The following is a 17,949-nucleotide window of genomic DNA, read 5'->3' on the forward strand; positions in this document are numbered from 1 at the left end:
ATTTTCACTTGTTCATTGTTATATGTATATAGTTTTGACATCCACAATATATTTTGTACACTCATTGTCACTACAAACAAAATTGAATCCTATACAAAATCCCATAAGAGATTTAATAAATACAGCTATATTTAAAGGTACACCTAAAAGAGGAGATGTAACATTATTTATCTGGTTATTTGTTATTTCGATCATAAGATTCTTGAGTTTTAAAATGCCAAATGACATCTTTAAAAGGAATTTCTTTAAACATTAATGGATTGAATAATCTGTGTAAAAGGGCAAGCCTAATAAGATACATTAATCTACACAAGGCCAATCTAGTCTTCCTGCAAGAAACCCATCTCTTGAAAAAAGATATTGATAAACTAGCCACTAATAAGTATACAGTATTGGTTAGTTCAGAGCACACTCAGAAAAAAAGAGGAGTGGCTATTTTATGGAATAAAAGTATGCCCATTCCTAAAACCATTAAGTCTTATCAGGATGACAAAGGAATGTTTTGTATGGTTACAATACAAATTAATGGGAAGACTTACACTTTAATTAATGTATATTGGATACCTGGAATTGGTATTAATACAGTGAAACATCATATTGATAAGATCATATCATTCTCTATAGGGATATTATTTTAGCTGGTGATTTTAATTGTATACTACATGAAAGTTATACTACCACTATAAAGAAAAGAAGAATTACATCTAATGCAAAACATTTAAATGATTTTGCTAATTCTTATCATTTGAATGATATTAATAATCAGATAGAGTCAAAATCATTACCATACACCTTTTTTTCTAACAGATACAAAACTTATTCAAAAATAGATAGGGTCTTTATTTCTAACCAGATGGTAACAGATTTAATTAATTCCAAAATCATTTCATGTCCTATATCTGATCATAACTCAATTGTTTTTGAATTCATGATAAAAATACTCATAATGTTCAGATCAAAAGGATACCATCATACTTAACTCAGCTAAAAGACTATAAAGAATATATACTTTCAGAAGTACAACATTTTCTAGACATAAATAATACTCCTGAAGTCTCCATTGTCTATGTTTGGGATGCCTTAAAATCATATCTATATGGACAAAGTATCAGATGGTATAATAACAAAAGGAAATCTTGGGATAAGGAATTGTTAGATATTCAAAGTAAACTGGACTCTTATAAGCATAATAATAAAGAAAATATTATGGACAAGAAAGTTATTGAAGAAATAAACAAACTAAATGAGAAATACAAAGAAATTTTAACTCATAAAGTTAAAATAACTTTAGAGAATACAAGTTTTTGTCTTATTCAATAAGCCCCAAATACTTACATAGACTTAAAAATAAAACAAAAGATTGAATAAACAAAACCATATCAAAGAAATCTTTTCTCTAAGGAAAAAGAAGAATGTTTCTAGTATACCAGAAATACTGGACGAATTTAGAAATCACTTTCACAAGATTAACCATAACAACATTAACATGAAACCTAAAGATAAAATAAAGGAGTTTATAACCACAAACATGAATAAAAGCTTAATAAACAACAGATTAAACTATTGGACAAGAGTATTTCATATACAGAAGTTATTACACAAATAAATAAGCTTAAATCAAACAAAGCACCGGGTAATGATGGTATTATACCAGAGATATATAAAATCCTTTCTAAAACTACATATTCATTAATACATAAGGTTTTTATTCTGGCCCAAACTGAGTTAATAACCCCCATCTTGGCAATATACATTTATTTCACCAATTTTAAAACCTAATAAAGATCCAACTAGATGTTCTTCATATCGACCCATCTCATTACTTAATGTTGATTATAAAATGTTTATGAGTATTTTTGCTGATAGATTGAAGACAATTATCCGGCATGATAGACATAGATCAGACGGGCTTCATTGTAAATAGAAATACTTTTGATAATATAAGAAGAACTTTAACATTAATTGATTTTGCAAATAGGAAAAAGAAAGATTTAACACTTATTAGTCTTGATATAGGTTCAGCATTTGATTCAGTAAGTTGGGACTATCTGTTTACCTTACTGAAATGCACAAATTTCTCTGATGCATTTGTAAATTTAATTGAGCATTTATACAAAGGAACGCTGGCTTATATTAAGGTAGGAACATATGTTTCACAAAAAATACTCATTCTTAAAGGTACAAAGCAAGGATGTCCACTTTCTCCACTATTATTCACTTTAGTAATGGAGCCTTGGGCTAATTTGATTAGAAACAGTACTGACATAGAGGGTTTTGAAATAGAAGAAAATACATCATCAAAAATTCAACTTTTTGCAGATGATGTTCTAATTACATCAGCAGGATCTAATTCTTCTATGCAGTCTTTATTTGATAAAATGATGAATTTTAAAAGTATTTCTGGTTTAATATTCAATGAAGAAAAACTAAAATACTACCTATATATACACGAAAAATACTCTCATTAGTGATTTTACTAAATATGTACCCAACTCAGGTCAGATAACTTATTTAGGTATAATACTATCTAAAGATATTAAATCTATTATATATAATAACTATAATACCTGTTTTCTTAATATACAAAATCTTTTTAATACCTGGAATAATATGTTTTTTACTATGGAGGAGAGACTTACAATTATTAAAATGATAATATTCCCCAAGATTTTATACTTAATACAATCAATAATACTTTCACCTACAAAAATAACTATCAAGAAACTGAATACACTAATGTTACATTTCTTATGGGCACCTAATAGACCTAGGATTGCATTAAAGAAACATACTAATAGCTGGTCTCAAGGGGGTATTTCTTTTCCAGACTTTAATTTATATATTATCTCTTCTATTATAAAAGTTATTACTTTATTAATAGATCGGTCATATGTCGCAAAATGGAAAGATTATTGGGAGCTAATTAGTATGCGCTTCATGAAAATCTCCTTAACACATAAAAATATGATTATAAATAACTCCATGTTGTGGTTGCTAAAGGAATTTTGTACTTCACCTATTACACCTAAACAATGGTCTGTTACCCATTAAATATTATTATTAGTTATCGTAACTTTATATTCATGCACCCTAAGTATAGGGAATGGAATTTTATTGTATTCCTATAATTTATACTCAGGGTATGCTTATGTCATCTACTTCTGAAGGAGCTCATTTAGCTATAGATAATAATCTAAAGTACTGGTATCAGCTGATATCTGATAATAAAGTTAAAAATCTAGATTTCTTAAAACAAGAATTTGATCTAAGAGAAACTTGCTGGTTAGAGGTTGAGATCTTTAGACAACATCTCATTGATAGAATAGATCTAATGTCTATAACAGTTAAAGAATCTATTCCAAAACTGATTGATTACTTGATAATAAATTTACAGCATAAAGTTTCTGATAAAGGTAAACTTTCATATATACATAAAATTATCAGACAAGAAACTTTTTACAATGTAGATTCATACTGGAATTATTTCACCTCTATTAATGGGGACCCACCAACTCAACAAGATAAACAATATATATTGAATCTGCTTATAGAACTACATCTTCCATTGTCTGGAGACTTTATACATGGAAATTTTTACATAGATCTTATTATACACCTTTGATGATGAATAAAATTAATAATAAAGATAATCTATGTAAGAGATGTAATGTAGAAATTAATGTTGACTGGGCTCATATGTTTTATGACTGTATGAAGTTGAAAGAATACTGGAAGTCAATTAATGAATTTTTGCAGGCTCTTTTTACAGATAATTTCATTATTTCTAAGTCTCTTATATTATTCAACACACCTGTACCTCAATGTGTTAAAAAGATTAAGATTCCCTTGTTATGGTCTATCCTAGCAGTGGCTAGGAAAATAATAACTAGAAATTGGATTTCAGATACACCTCCTTCGTTCAATGAATTTAAAAATGTTATGAATATAATGTGTCATATAGAAATAAGCACAATTAGAATGAGAACAACTAGAAAAACATCACATTTTATTGTATGGGATAATTTACAAAATTTGTTAAAAAAATTCTAGTTTCAATAGCACAGTATTTTAGTTTAATTAATTGATCCGATTGTAGTGGATGTCTTTGTAAATACTTTAGTTGTTTTGTTGAATATTATAATAATACCTATTTTTAATTATTTGTATAAAATTGTTATGATATTTCTCTTATATGTTAAAACAATAAACTTGTTTTGAAAAAAAAAAGAACACCCACCATCACAACCCTCACATAAAAACACAAACGACACACCCACCTTTGCAGAGGCTCTCAATAGAAATCTACCAAACAACAGAGACCTCCAAGGCAGAAACGCACTCAACTACCACAACACAGCACAAACCAAAAGACACATAGCTCACTTGCACAGTGTGCCACTCAACCTAAGCCCCTAAGGCAAAACAGCTTGCCCAATACAATAATTACAGGTGACTCAATTGTGAGGCACACTGATATCCCACTCACTAGGTTGAACAAGGAGAAGGTAACAGTCAGCTGTCTATCAGGTGCCAGAATCCGACACAAAACACACGCACTCAAGTCACTCTACAACAAGTACAAGTATGACTCTGCCATTGCCCATGTCTGTGTGAATGACCTGAAATGCACATCCCTGGACTACACGAAAAGAGACATGGTGGAGCTCTTGGATTATGCGGCCCAGGCAGGTAAGACCCTAGCCGTGAGTAGCATCCTACCGTCACCCAAAATGATACCACAGTACAAACAGAAAATGATTGACTTCAACAATTGGCTAAGTTTCTGGTGTCATTCTAAGGGGATCCAGTATTTGTCTGCTTGGGATAACATGATTCACAGACCTCGATGCTTTGCCAGAGATGGCCTGCATCTGTCACCCCTGGGTTTCCGGGTACTGGCTAAGGCTCTTGCCACCCCTATAGTGCCTTTTTTTAGATGGTGCTCCAAAGACCAAATTACCACCGTAACTGCTATAATTACATGCAATCTGAGGGTCATGCTGCTCAATGCTAGAAGTCTAAATCTCAATATGCACTCCCTCGAAGCACTCCTTAAAATGGAGAACATCGACATTTGTGCTGTAATGGAGACCTGGTTTAAAGCAGCAGAAAGCACCCCTGCACTATAAGGCTATAACTTATTCCACACTGTTTGGCCCCAGAACATGGATGGAAGCTCCAAAGGCAGTGGTGTCTCCATATTCATAAAGGATATGCACACCTCCAGACTAGTTGCCCAGGATAATGCATCTGAGATACTCCAGGTACAACTAACATTGGGTAAGATGGCAATTCAGGTCATAGCCTGCTATAAGTCCCCAACCATGTCCCAAGCCCCTCACTCCACAATCCCAAGCACCCTGGAAACTATTAAGATCCAAACCAATACTTTCATACTAGGTGACTTCAACTACCCCTCCATCAACTGGGAAAATTACTCATGCGCCAATGCACTGGCCCAATGCTTCCTGGAATTCATCAATTCCACTGCCCTGGACCAGCTCATTCTCACCCCCACTAGAAGAAGCAACATCCTTGACTTGGTTATTACTAACATGGGCAACCATTGCTCTACACCAATTGTCAATTCCTCCCTGGTTAGATCCGACTACAAACTAATCACCATGGAAATCCACATCTCACCCACACCCCCCTCAAAGGTATCCACCATGAAAAACTTCTCCAAAGCTGACTTTGGACTCCTACAAATGGAAGTGGCTAACTTCACAGCACCCATGCCAATAGAAAATAGATGCATGACTGCTGAACCATACACCAGTGCACTGTACAAACACGTACATAAATGCATGGAACTAGCCATACCAAACAGCACCAAGACGCTCTCCTCCAAAAAAAGGAAGCCAATCTGGTGGTCCCCTTCCATTAATAAACTCTACAACAGAAGGAAGAAACTGTTGCAGAAAGAGGTGAAGTCCCAAGACTGGAAAAATTCCCTTATTAGCCTCAACAAAAAGTTGAGATCCTTCATCAAAACCTCCAAAGCCAGCTATGAAGGCAAAATTGCAGCAGACACTAAAAACAACCACAAGGTCTTTTATAGTTATATCAAGAATCTCTATTGCAATACCCAGATCTGCTTTGAGTTACTGCACAATAGTACTTAGCCAATGGATATTGCCAACATACTGGCTGACAGATTCGGTCCCAACTTTACCCCCCACCCCCAAGGACCAATCTCAATACCAGAGGAATGCCAGGCACCCATCATTACTGCAGCACAGGTTAAAGCTACACTGTCCAAGGCCAAGAATACAGCTTACATGGGACTTGAAAATGTCCCTGGCTGTGTTCTGCATGAATTACAAAGTTTACTGGCACCACATCTGTGTGCCCTGTTCACTCACAGCCTCACCTCAGGCTTTGTCCCTACTGAATGGCACACTGCTACAGTCATCCCTCTCCATAAAGGAGGAGCAACTACAGACCCATATGTAAGGCTATGGAGTGCATCACCATGGACCTAATTAATTAACAAGGATATAGGGAATCTTCAAACTCTAGATCCCACGCAATTTGGTTTTGTGAAAGACAGATCATGCCTGCTCAACCTGGTTGACTTCTTTGAGTCAGTCACCAGAGTTGTGGATGAAGGGAAGGCACTTCATACAGCCTACCTCAATCTAGCCAAGGCCTTTGATAGAATTCCTCACTCAGGAATTATTGATAAACTCACCAAACTAGGCATCAACCACTATATCGTTAGGCGGGTTGCAAATTAGCTCACAGACAGAACCCACAGTGTGAAAGTAGCAGACTCCAAGTCAGACTGCCAACCAGTCATGAGTGGAGTCCCACAGGGATCAGTCCTGGGTCTTCTCCTATTTGGCATCTAATTCTCAAAAGTCCAGGCCAACACAGAGGGACTCTGGCTGACCAAGTTTGCAGATGACTGCAAGCTGGGAGCCATTATTAACTCCCCAAGTGATGCAGACCTCCTACAGAAAGGCCTCACTGGGACCAATGACTGGTGTCGAAACCATGGCCTTAAGCTTAATGCCAAAACAATGCATCGACATCTCCTTTGGGAAAAACTCAGTTCCCACTAATTACCACATCGATGGGAGCCCACTGAACACTGAAGGCGTTATAAGAGATCTGGGTACACAGGTTGACAGCAACCTCTTCTTCTTCCACCACCACATTGCCACTGTGGTCAGAAAGTCCTTTTATGTGGCACATCTCATTACGAAAGGTTTTGCATCCAGGAAGAAAGAGGTCATCATTTCTCTCTACTCTTCCCTCATTAGACCAGTCACAGAGTATAATACCCCATTTGGCATGTACCTCACTAGACACCTGCAACAGTTGGAGAGGCCAAAAAAGTACCTCACAAAGAGGATCCTAGGCCTTAAACACATGTCCTACATGGACAGACTCAAAAAACGCCAGCTATTCTCTGTCTCATATTGTCTACTAAGAGACAATCTCTGCTTGAATTACAAAGCCATGTCTGACCCAGCTCTGTTAGAAATGCTGCATCTAAAGAAATCCCAATCCATCCACGCCAAACACTCCAGAGACCTCAACCTCATTACCACAATTAACAGAACATGTTGGAGGGACAGGTTCATACCCCAGAGACTGCCCATGCTCTGAAACAGACTTCCCATACATGTCAAGCAGAGCATCTCACTGGCCCTCTTCAAGAGAAATCTTGATAAGTGGATAGGAAATAGAAAGTTCACCCCGGGATCACTCCAGTGGCTCTACTTGATAGAGGCACTAGGAACTAACTATACATTTATCCAGAATACAATTGTAAATTTGAAATGCTCATCGCAAGTCAAATCATACAGAATTCATCAAGTTTAGGTATCAAAAGGTTAGAAAAAAACTCCAAAACACATAGCTGCCCCTGACCTCCAACTTAATTCAATTATATTCCTAATAGTTATTATCCTATAGTCCTTCCCACTTTCACAGTGATATCAAATATTTGGCTATACCCCCAGTAACCCACTGTGGCCATATGAACAGGTGGCAAAGCTATAAAATATACAGGATATGTAAATAAATAAATATATATATACAAAACCACTGCAATACTTTGACCTCTTTTACAGTTGTGAGTGATTTCCAAATTTTCTGCACAAAGCATGCTTAAAATGGAGTTATACACTCCTACAACAGACAATATATTTTTCTGCTTTTTTTAAGGACTTTGAAGTCCAGAAGAAGCAATTAATACATATGCCCTTGCCTAAGCTACTTCAGTCCACTGTTCAAATACTGCAGCAAATAGGTCTGAAAATCAGTTTTTGAGGCATCATTTTGGAGCAAAGAGTTAATTTGTGCCCAGCTATATTATGCATTGCCTGGCATCTACTCTCTTCCGAAACGTTTATATTGAGGTCTCCCAGGATCTCCTCAAATGACTACCATCTCAATGTTTGCACCATTTGTAGTTCTCTTTCTCATCCAACTTCTACTTTTTTTCATCTTTGTCTCCAAGGAAATATGATATCCAGGGAAGTGTTCTGAAGCCTCACCAGTGATATGTACAATGGCATCATCACCTTATTTCATTTGCTGGTCTTAACTTTCTCTTTCAATACTAAAACCTCTTTTGTTACTCCGTTCTCCATTTCACATAACTTTTATTAATATTTGCTTCATTTTGTTTGAAAAACTGCCCTGAAGCATCTTCTTCTATGATGTAGTTATGCAGATGATTCTCTAGCCTGTATTCCATCATGGCAACAAAAGGTACCAATGTGTTTGAATGGAGGCTAACTGCTAGGTCAAGTCTAACCTTTTGCTATAGTGCTACAACAAAGTATACCTTTGGTGCATCATTCTTCACAGAGTTTCATTCAGTTTATTATACAGATGGTTTATTTACCATTCTGTGAACACTACTCTGCATGATGCATGATTTTTAAAACCTGTACTGTCAAAAGAGAAAAAAAGTAAGAGACCAATTTTCTAACTTCTTGTTCTAAGAAAATAAGGCTTCTATTTAAACTAAAAACAAATACAAGAGTCAGGCTCCTTCCTGTTCCACTTGGCAATAGTTTTTGTTTGAATTCCTATCTGAGCTTCGAGCGAATAATAAATCCCATGAGAAAAAATTTTCCCTTTTGTACTTCCATGCATTGATAAGAGACAGTATTGCATATGGGCAGTGTCATTGTTATATTCCCCAATCTTTTTCCTTAACAGGAAAATCAGTGCAGCTAGTTGCATTTTGTAAAACTGCATTAGTTTTACATCTTTGCCACAGAAAAGTACATAACATACATAAGGTGTTGCCCAAAACTAACTGCAGATTTTCTCTGAATATTGTGCAAGTGCCCTCATGTGGCCATGTTTTTATATGCATGGATTAAATTGTGATGAAACAATGAATGATTGTAGGCTCCTTTTTTTCCCAATAAAACAGTGCTCTGTCATTCCTCACCAAGATGGATACATTACAGACATAAAACTACTTGGAAACTGTTGAAAATTCTCTAAATCTGTACAGATTTACTTTGTCATACTTGCGAAATGACTGAAGAAAAAGGCAGAACATTTCTGAAATTCAAATAGTGACATATAGACCTATTTTTCCATTTAGCAGATAAAATACCTACAGTTGCCAAAAGCGGTGTGATACTTTTGCTTTGTACATTTGAAGTATGGGTCATCATAACAAAGGCAGAAGCAACTTACCAAACCAGCTCAGTCTCAGTACCTCTTTTTTTTTCTCTCAGTACTAATGGTTGCTGCTATCACAGCAGTTCCTAAAACTCAGATACTGAAACTCAGCATATAAAATGTTAGAACAAAAATGACAAAGAGAACCTTCTGAATGCATGGCCCTGTCCTCTGAGGCTTTTAAGCAAGAGGTTTTATAACTGCTTCATCTTGGACATATACAGGCTATCTAATCCTACAAGAAAACTTAAAGGAGATGTTTTGAGCCAAGATAGCAAGTTTACCCTCATCAGAATATTATATTTTGAAAGTGCTGCAAGACTACTTGTTCCCAAGCTTCATAATGGTAAATTTAGGAAACACTAGTCTGTTAGTAAACAATAAGGTCAGGAGGAATTGGTTTGCAAACTTTACAGGGTATAAAAGAACATCTGGGAATGAATGCCAAATCAGGTTATACAGCTGATGGCATCAGACGCCCTGAATACCTGAATAGTTCAGAAGCCTCCCAAGTAAAAGCTATGCAAGTGGAAAGTGTGATAGATCTTCACCAACTACTGTTTAGTTTAAAACCTGCATTTTCCTGCACCTTTAGACCAGAATCACTCTCAGTGCAAAGCAGGAAATGATCTTAATGGCTTAATGATATTCTGGTCCCCTAATGGCCTCACAAGTTATAGTTCTCCGACTTATTTTCACTTAGCTTCCTGTTCTCCCTAGTCCTCTTCTCAATCAATTTTAATGTTTTACAAGCTGTGTGCTCTGATGATCATATCAATTTCATGTCTGGACCTTCTGCAAGTAGCAAAATAGTGATCCATATGCTCTATTAAAGCACGAAGGGGGACAAGATGCCAGTAATGGTGGCAATAAAAAGTCCCCTTGTTTTTAGCCCATTTTTCATAGAACACTTTATCAAATGTGATTATGGGTCTTCTGCATTCTTTCATCAAAGTCTGTTATTTGGTTACTTCAGCTTCCTCTAAGATTGCCATTAAATACCTGGGGAAAAATCTAATACAGTAAAAAGCTTGTTATGACATCTATTAATAAGCACACCTGAAAGTTTCCTTCAACCTAAATTATGCCTCTGACCATAGACAACTAATGGTAAGGTTTAAATTCTTCATTGCAGCAGGTGTGATATGGGAAACAGTGAAGTACTTGGGGGCCAATTAAGAGTCCCTTAGCATTGAAGAAACTGCTGCGAGTAGGGGGCATTAGTCCATGAAATACTCCCAGCTAGCTTTGCACTGGCATTAAGCAATGCCCCATAATGCTGAACCTCCTTATCTGCGTACTCATATAATAGTACAAACATTGTGACACAGAGAATGTAAGTTATATTTATTCTGCCTGACTGCTGTTGCCAGCAAGGGGCAGGTTCTACATTCAAGCCTCTCCACCCTCCTCTCATCCAGGTATTTCAAGCTTCTTAAATGTCCAAAATCCCTTAGTTTCTACTACCAGGTCTAGCAAAAAATATTATCTGCTCTCTACCATCTCAGTTGAGAAATGCTTCCTAATAACTAGGATTAGCTGATTTTCCACAATTCTTAGTCAGCCTGCCTATCACTGCTATATGGCCTAATATACTTCACACCCACTATATAATTATCTTGTACACCCTTATTAAGTTTTTGCCTTTTCCTTTTTTCCAGTGTGAAAAACTCAAGTACCCACCTGGCTCAGAGCCACAGAGGGATGAAGTTCTGACTATGAACCCTGATTACCCTCAATCGATTAGTGACTCTGGTGCTGAAGGTGCCAGTAAATGGAGGATGAAATGAAGTGCATGATATTGGTTACCCTATCCTGGGTGAAAAAGGATGATAGTACAGTCTAAATCAATGCCATCACCTTGAGGAGAATAGGTGCACAGCATGGAGTCTACTGAAGTGAGGAGCCTGCTCTTAGCTCTGCCAAGTCTTTTTCATGCAGTAGTCATTATGGAATTTGTGCAGTAAGGTGCATGCCCACAGAAGAAGGCAGACATATGTTAGCCACAGAAGAAGAATGGAGAGCTGTACTAGTGAAAAACCTAATGTCTGGTTGGATGAAAGCCATCCACAAGCATCTCTCTGTTCAAGAAGAATAAACAAGTCTATCAGTCATGGGAGGGCTGATGGTGGGTAAGCAGTGGTGGTAGATTATACACAAAAAATCATGTTCCTTATGCCTCTCATACTACAATTCCTCAATATCTCTCTATCTCTCACCGTCCTGATCATTTTTTTCTGTTTCTTCTCCAACAGTGTAACAACTGTATTCAGAGGACTTCCAAAATTGCACAGAGTATTCCAAGGACTTACGACAGCTTGACAGAAAAGCATCATGTCAGCCTTATACATGCACCCTAGGATTTTGTTTACTCTTGCTGCTTTCATCTGACATTGAGTCCTATGGCTCGTGTTGCCTGTAATGGCAAACCTCCCGTCATTTTTTTTTTTTTTAAACAGATATCACAATTTATTGTATAGACATACAGCTGACATAACATTTGGCATAGTGGAAACCTCATTCATGGTGCATCTTATTCTTATTCTGTCCCCTTCTTTTACTAAAGACTATACTTGTCGTATAATAGTTCATACTACTCATATCTATCACTATACACCACAGGTGGCTGCCCCATATGAGCAACTCACAAAGTTTTTAACTTTACAAGATGCAAAGTCCCACATTTTAACAAACTTATGAGCAACAAATGAACAGCTCCTGTTCCACCCCCTTTTTATCCTTCCCTCCTATGAGATGTGTGCAAATCCCAAACAGCTCTCTTACAACTATTCCTACTGTCTTTAGATCTGTCTACTCCTCTTTTTCCAACTTTTTTACTTAATTCATTAATTCTTTAACCACTTCTAGCTCTTGCCAAACTCTAGATTTTCAATTCCTTATTACATTTTTTGAGACACTAACAGGACAGGTTCTCAATTGTGTTGCTCTGTGGTACATTTTTAGGTCATGCAATGCTAATACCCCTTATGCCACTGGTAGTTGCAGCTTTTCATAAGTGATCCCTAGGCTTCTTATTTCCCCATATGAATTTCTTAATAATCTCTATTAACCCATCCCACCACTTTTCTTCAGGTGTATATGTTGCTTTCCTCTGTTTTTCAGTGTTATGGGATTCAGTCTTTTGAGTTTTCAATGTTTTGAATTTTCAAGATTTTGGTTGCAATGTTTTGAATTTCAGTGTTATGGGCTTTCGATGTTCTAAGGTGAATCTGTAATTATATATATATATATATATATATATAGATATATATATATATTTAGATATATATATATAGATATATAGATATATATATATACACACACACGCTCGCACACACACACACACACACACACACACACACACACACACACACACACACACACACACACACACACACACACACACACACATTTTCAAAGCTTGAATTTTATCTCTTTTGTTATCCATACACCCAAGAATTCCATCCAGCAGCGTCCTCATAAGGAGGGGTATCTCTGTATTTGCTGAAATATCAACAAATTACCCAAGGAGATCAAAACAACTTTTGTACATCATCCTTGGGGTTTGACAAATAAATGCAATAACATCATCTTCGGATTGAGATATTTTTTTCCTGATCCATTCTGAAAAGAACAGCTTGAGTCTCACCCTACTTTATTTGTTTCGGATAATGGTTCCAAGTAAAGGGAGAACAGTTTTGGAGAAAGTGGACATCCTTGCCATGTTCCCACCTCTCATGCCACTACTTTTGCGAGACTCCCTCCTCTCTTCAGTTGAACTTGAGCTCACTGGTGTATTCAATAAACCTCTGGATAAGATTAATTTTTTCATCATCTCCATTAAACATTTTCAATGCTCTCTATCAAAGGCCCTCTCTGCATCTAAACTGATAATCACCAATTGATAATGTTTCTTTTGTTTCTCCTTTTGCATCATTATAGTCCAGAGAGTGTTGTTATATATCTGTATATCCAAAATAAAATCACGTTGGTCTAGATGCATCAAGTTCTTCATCAGCTTAGCTAGTCTTGTAGCCAATATTGAAATAAACATTTTATAGTCATGGTTCAGTATCAATACTAGCCTATATGAAACCAGCTAAAGTGTATCTTTCCCTTCTTTTTTCATGATTTTGGTACTAACTTAGTTTCCTTTACCTTATTAAATTACACCTGCCAAACTTCCCTAACTGCTTCTAACTTTTCTTTTCCAACTTCTACAATAATGACATCTAGGCCTGGAGGTTTTCCTGCTGCCCATTTCCTAATTTGGAACCCAATTTCCTCAGTAATTAATAGTAGCTCCAAATGAACCAGCCTCTTCTTCCTCATTTACCCCTGGCATGTCCAGCCTAAATAAAACCTCCCCACTGCATCTTTCTAACCTGCCTTTTCTATGCGCCTCTTGTATAAATCCAGAAAAAAAAATCCCTAAAGAATACCTCCGGGCCCAAGTGGCTTGAATTTAAAAGTCCATCACATTAGTCCTTTAATTTCCAAATACCTCTTTCCATCTTCTGTTGGCTAAGCTACTTTGCTACTATTTTCTGCACCTTTGGCAAGTTTTCAGAGTAGAAATGCAGGAAATCAACCTTTTGTATAGTTCCATATATCATATAAAATATTCTATTTTTGTTTTCACTCCCTCTATTTTTCCTTATTCTCTTCTTCATTCAGATCTACCTTTGTTTGGAGATGTTGTAATTCCCTAATTTATCATAAGTATACTTTCTGACTATGACTCCAGGCTGTTTGCTCACATACCCTAATATTTTCTTTCACCTGCTCCTTAAGCATGTCCCACTGTGTTTGAATTTATCCTGCCCTACTCTTTAGATCTACTATTTACTCATCAAACCTATGTGGTACAGAATGCTGCACCTCTTACAGCCTGCACACATCCATGTATTCCAGAGCAATTTCTGAAAAATCAACTTAAAAATCATTATATCATCAAGGCTTTTCTATGGCGGGACATCCCAGATTAACAATCCCAGTGTCATTTTATTAATAAATCCTTGCCCTTTCTATTTCTGACTATTATAAGCTGGTAAGCCACTTACTTAAAAAGTCCAACTGAAGAAAGGTCTGGACACCATAAAGAGCCATGGGCATTAACTGGATGTATACAAAAAATGCGCAATAGGCTTGAATGAGTTAAACTATTCAAGACTGTCTCTACATACTGCTTATTCTCCCATTCTCTGCTCAATTAATAAAAAGGAAATCAAAGTTTATGTATGCAGCTACCTCTAGCCAAGAACAGCTGCACTTGGATGGCTGCATGATCTGATATTACACAGTTTACCCCCTGTGCTAAGTGACTGTGGTGGTGGTGCTGGGGTAAGCATTGTCGCCTCACAGTAAGACGTTGTCCTGTTCGATTCTCAGCTAGAGCATCTTCTGTGTGGAGACATGCGTGAATGGGCATACCTTCGTTGAAGGTTGTGCGTCAGGGCTGGCAACTCGACACATAAAAATCCACTACTAATCATTAGTGGACCGGAGTTCCGCTGTGGCGACCCTTAACCGGGAAAAGCTGAAATAAGACCCCCTATGCTAAGTGACTATACTCAGTTGATATGAATGACCTATCTAGATGTCCTTGTTCCATATCTGCCGGAACGGTGATTAAATTATCCCCTCACCTTTTTAATCAGTTATCATATCTACTAGACCATATGCTCTTAGGTATGCCTTTAAGTTGTTCTCTGATGTTACTGTCCTTCTCCTTGGGCCCCTGTCTCCATTCTTGACATCAGTTACTAGATTCCATTCCCCAGCTATTATTAACATTCCTTACTGATAGCTTATTATCTCATTCATTACCTCTTTTATTTTTATTTCTGATGTTTTGGGGGGTACAGATTTATGCTTACAACTTTCCCAACTCTCTACCACCATCACAAATCTAGCTTTTACATCTAGTTTACTTTCTTCTGCCATTAATGGGCTACAACTCTGTAGTAATATTGCTATTCCTCTACTTCTTTCTTCCTACTGCTCAATTTTAGAACTTTCCTCAAAACCTGATTTAATCAAAATCTTATGCTTTTTTTTTTGGCAAGATGGGTTTCTTAGAACTTTACTATATGAGGGGCAAACATCTTGCTATCTGTTAATATTATTTCAACTTCAGTACAGTTGACCATCTCACAATCTAGGATACAGTTTTAGGTCCACTTGTGTATTAAGTGCTTTCCCTTATCTTTTTACTTTTCTTTATGTTCCTGAGCACAAACAGTGAAGCTTGCATCCTTTTGTATAACTGGTATTCTTGCACTGTTTCTATAAATCCATAAATTGATAACTGTTCTTGCTTAATAAACAATCACCAAACAAAAATCCAATAAAGTTATTCAGAACTACATAGGTTTCTAAAGTTATTCACCCTCCTTTCATCTGTTTTCGTTTGAGCCAAGTTCAATTCAGAGCCAGAAGGCCCTATCTGGACAGCTTAAAAAAATGAAAAAAGGAATTCGGGTTCAGGTGTCTAGGCAGTGAGACATTTTCCTGTGGTACATTTGGTTGGAACACATGAGTGAAGTGACATTCAGCTGCAGAAAAGTATGAGTGTTACAAATTCCCTGTGGGCAAAGAGAAGAATGTGGTTCCATGCTCACAACTTCAAAAAAAAAATTTCACAGGGGGAATATAATGTCCATGGGCCCCAAGGCAGCATGTCAGGCATCAGCAACAGGCTTGCCAGTGGGCATATCAGTGGCAGTAAAAATGCATTACGCAATGGGCAGTGCCTTTATATTTGGTGTGTTTGGACCACTACCCCTATCACAGTGTCTAGGAAGGATTATCTAAAATGCATATTGCAGCATAAATGTGATTATAATAGCAAGCAGGATTTCCTCCATGGTGTAGCACACTTCTACATGAGCATGTACTGTACACAGAGCACAGCACTCATTACTTTTTCTGCCCCCATGCACTTTTTTATTGACTCATTACATCCGAGTTGACTCCTCCAGGTGCATCTGCAGTTAACTCCTACTAACACCTCTAGGCGTCAAATATTGCTTGTTCACATTTGCATTAATAATTCCAAAACCATGCTATGTACAAGGTTTTAAAATATTTCATATGAAAGCTTACAAAACATCAAACAACTGCATCAATATTTGACCTCTGTCAAGTGCAGGTAAATAGACATTAACTGTTGTTTTTATGATATTAATTTATGTAGCTATCATTTTCACATTTTTCTAAATATCTCAACAACCAAGTAACACAGACATCTCCCTAGTGTCATATAAAATCTCTCTGTTAGATGAATAACATGCTGTTGACAGTATGTGTTCACCTTGAGTGGTTGCTGAGATATTTTAAGTTGTTTACAAAATATTACAAATGTAGTAGTTACTATGTTTACTGTGACTTATAAAATTTGGTTTAGGACCCGGAAACTAAAGAATGCTACCACTATAAAAATAGTTTGTAATGAAGAGTTTGCTATTCATACTTCTTTCATAACCACTATGATTCCAGAGATATGAACATTTGTTTAAAATGTTTGCGTTTGTTTCCCGCCTTTCCTGTAACTAGTCTAGTCCAGATACAGATTTGCTGTATCCAGGACTGTTTGTAAGCTTCTGAGCGGTGCCAAAATGTCTGCTCTTCAATTTTTCCTTTAGAACTGCTAGTTCTCTCCTTTCCTGCACTTTTACTAGCTTATTAGTCTAGCACTTTACCAGACTTCTTGTAGCAATTATTGTAGCACACAAAAGTGCTACCAGAACTAAACTTTCTACAAGGAAACAGCTCTAATACTTATTATTAATGCCCACCCCTCCAGGCATGTCAAATGGTGAGTTCCCTGTGCCTTCTCCTATTAACCTGGTGAACTTGGGCATCCTGAGGCAATGTAGCAACTGCCTCATGTACACTGACAATCCTATCCTCTTACCTCCTAACACTCAGACTTGTGAGAAATGCACTTATATATCTAAATTGGAAGCCACTCACTCTCCAGCCAAGACTGGAACAGCTGGTCAGGAGGAGAAGGTCAACACTTGCACCACACCACATGGAACACACAGCCCTCCAGAACACACACCAGCACTACCTTCACATAAAAACACAAACCACACACCCACCTTCACGGAGGTTCTCAATAAAAATCTACCCAAATAGCAGTGGCCTCCAGGGCAGAAACGCACTCGACCACCACAACACAACACTAATCACGAGACACATAACTGTCCTAAACAGTGTGCCACTCAACCAAAGCCCCTAAGGCAAAACAGCTTGCCCAACACACTAGTCATAGGTGACTCC

General features: G+C 37.0%; 1 protein-coding gene across 1 annotated transcript in view; it reads right to left on the reverse strand.

The window, feature by feature from the left end:
- CFAP47 (cilia and flagella associated protein 47) overlaps nucleotides 1–17,949 on the reverse strand; it is a 7,413,452-nt gene that overhangs the window by 5,146,567 nt on the left and 2,248,936 nt on the right. The gene's annotated exons all lie outside the window — the stretch shown is intronic.

Source organism: Protopterus annectens, chromosome 5.part0 (genome assembly GCF_019279795.1).
Source record: "Protopterus annectens isolate FY-2018-M chromosome 5.part0, PAN1.0, whole genome shotgun sequence".
NCBI classification, from domain to species: Eukaryota; Metazoa; Chordata; order Ceratodontiformes; family Protopteridae; genus Protopterus; species Protopterus annectens.